General features: G+C 33.1%; 1 non-coding gene across 1 annotated transcript; it reads left to right on the top strand.

Moving 5' to 3' along the window:
• Positions 1-107, top strand: LOC120223197. Its single transcript, XR_005526228.1, has one exon. It is a non-coding gene; the product is annotated as a U6 spliceosomal RNA (small nuclear RNA).
• Positions 108-1,824: the final 1,717 nt, after the last annotated feature.

Genomic DNA, 1,824 nt, shown 5'->3' with positions numbered 1-1,824 from the left:
GTGCTCGCTTCGGCAACACATATACTAAAATTGGAACGATACAGAGAAGATTAGCATGGCCCCTGCGCAAGGATGACATGCATATTCGTGAAGCGTTCCATATTTTTCTGGGTGTTATATGGAAACCAACTTGACAATAAACTATTTGTAAAAAAAAAAAAAAAAAGAAAGAAAGAAAAAAAGAAATCTATTGCATTTCTATACACTAATAATGAAGCAGCAGAAAGAGAAATTAAGAAAATAATCCCATTTACAATTGAACCCAAAATAATAAAATATCTAGGAATGAACTTAACCAAAGAAGTGAAAGACCTGTATTTTGAAAACTATAAAATCTTGATGAAAGAAATTAAAGACAAAACAAACAAATGGAAAGATATTCCATGCTCATGGATTCGAAGAATAAATATTGTTAAAATGTCTATACTACCCAAAGCAATCTACACATTAATGCAATCCCTATCAAAATACCAGCAGCAATCCTAAAATTTGTATGGAACTACAATAGACCCCAAATAGCCAAAGCAATCTTGAAAAAAACAAAACAAAACTGGAGGTATCACATTTGCAGACTTCAAGTTACATTTCAATGCTGCAGTAATCAAAACAGTATGGTACTGGCACAAAAACAGAAAAATAGATCAATGGAACAGAAGAGAGCCCAGAAATAAACCCATGATTATATGATCAATTAGTCTTTGAGAAAGAAGGCAAGAATATGCAATCGGAAAAAGACAGTCTCTTCAACAAATGGTGCTGGGAAAACTGGACAGCTGCATGCAAAAGAATGAAATTGGGCCACTTTCTTATACCGTACACAAAAATAAAATGGATTAAAGACCTAATGTGAGATCTGAAACCATAAAAACCCTGGAAGAGAGAACAGACAGCAATTTCTCTGCCATTAGCCCTAGCAATATTTCTAGATCTATCTCCTGAGACAAGAGAAACAAAAGCAAAAATAAACTATTGGGACTATATCAAAATAAAATTCTTCTGCATAACAAAGGAAACAATCAACAAAACTAAAGACAGCCTACTGAATGGGAAAAGATGTTTGCAAATGACATATCTAATAAAGAGTTAGTATCCAAAATATATAAAGAACTTACACAACTCAACACCAAAAGAACAAATAACCCAATTAAAAACAGGCACAAGGTATGCACAGACATTTCTCCAAAGAAGGCATCTAGATGACCAATAGACACATGAAAAGATGTTCAACATCACTCACTGTCAGGGAAATGCAAATCAAAACCACAATAAGATATCACCTCTTACCTGTCAGAATGGCTAAAATCTACAAGAAATAACAAGTGTTGGCAAGGATGTGGAGCAAAAGGAATCTTCATACACTGCTGGTGGGAATTCCAACTGATGCAGTGATTGTGGAAAACAGTATGGGGATTCTTCAAAAAATTGAAAAGAGGATGACCATATGACAGTAATTCCACTAGTGAATATTTACCCAAAGAATACAAAAACACTAAATTCAAAAAGACTATAGTCTTACTATAGTATTATAGTATACGCACCCCTATGCTTACTATAGTATTATTTACAATAGCCAAATAATGGAAGCAGCCCAAGTATCCATTGATAGATAAACAAAAGCATATACATATGACAGTATAATACTGTCATAAAAAGAATGAAATCTTGCCATCTGCACCAACATGGGTGGATCTAGAGATATAAAATTAAATGAAACAAGTCAGTTGGAGAAAGACAAGTTATTATATGATTTCACTCATATGTGGAATTTCAGAAACAAACAAAGGAAAAAAGAGAAACCAAAAATCAAACTTTTTTTTTAATGTT

The sequence above is a fragment of the Hyaena hyaena genome, unplaced genomic scaffold (genome assembly GCF_003009895.1).
Source record: "Hyaena hyaena isolate Hyena2069 unplaced genomic scaffold, ASM300989v1 scaffold_17, whole genome shotgun sequence".
Taxonomy (NCBI): Eukaryota; Metazoa; Chordata; class Mammalia; order Carnivora; family Hyaenidae; genus Hyaena; species Hyaena hyaena.
This window is presented reverse-complemented; position numbering and strand designations above follow the sequence as displayed.